The sequence below is a fragment of the Mobula hypostoma genome, chromosome 27, assembly GCF_963921235.1.
Source record: "Mobula hypostoma chromosome 27, sMobHyp1.1, whole genome shotgun sequence".
Taxonomy (NCBI): Eukaryota; Metazoa; Chordata; class Chondrichthyes; order Myliobatiformes; family Myliobatidae; genus Mobula; species Mobula hypostoma.
In genome coordinates, this window is record NC_086123.1 from 5,624,903 (window position 1) to 5,625,686 (window position 784).

A 784-nucleotide genomic window follows, 5' to 3' on the forward strand; every position below is an offset into this window, starting at 1 on the left:
GATCGCATTGAGAAGTGTTAACTTTGTTTTTCTTTTAATTCATTTTTTGGATATATGGATCAGTAACATGGTCAGATTTCATTAGCCATCCCTCACTGCCCCTGAGGAGGAGCCGATTTCTTGAAACGCTGCATTACTTCTGGTAAAGGTATTCTTAGAGTGTTGTTAGGTAGGGAGTTCAAGGAATCAAGTGCTCCTGGGAAAATTTAAAGGCCTTCACTGAGCAGGTAATGATGAATAAATAGTTCTTCATAGCACTGTTGACACAACTTGCAACACTTTGCTGTATGACTGAGTTAAACGATCAAGCTTGCATTTCTCCTGACTTTTGCAAACAGAATGTACTTGGGCATTTTCCACATTGTCAGGTAAAAACCAGTGATGTAACTATCTTGGACCAGTTTGGCTAGTTCTAGAGTGAGTACTATAGCCAGGATGCTGTCTGGTTCAGTAGCCTGTTCTTTGACTGGTTGTCGCAGCCATTTCTTGATAATCAGAATCAGGTTTATTATCACTGGCATGTGTCATGAAATTTGTTAAATTAGCAGCAGCAGTTCAATGCAATACATAATATAGAAGAAAAAAATAATAATAAATAAATAAGTAAATCAATTACAGCAAACAAGTAAATCAATTGATTTATCAATAAGTAAATCAATTACAGTATACTTATTGAATAGATTAAAAATCATGCAAAAAACAGAAATAATATATATTTAAAAAGAGAGGTAATGTTTATGGGTTCAATGTCCATTTAGGAATCGGATGGTAGGGGGGAAGAAGC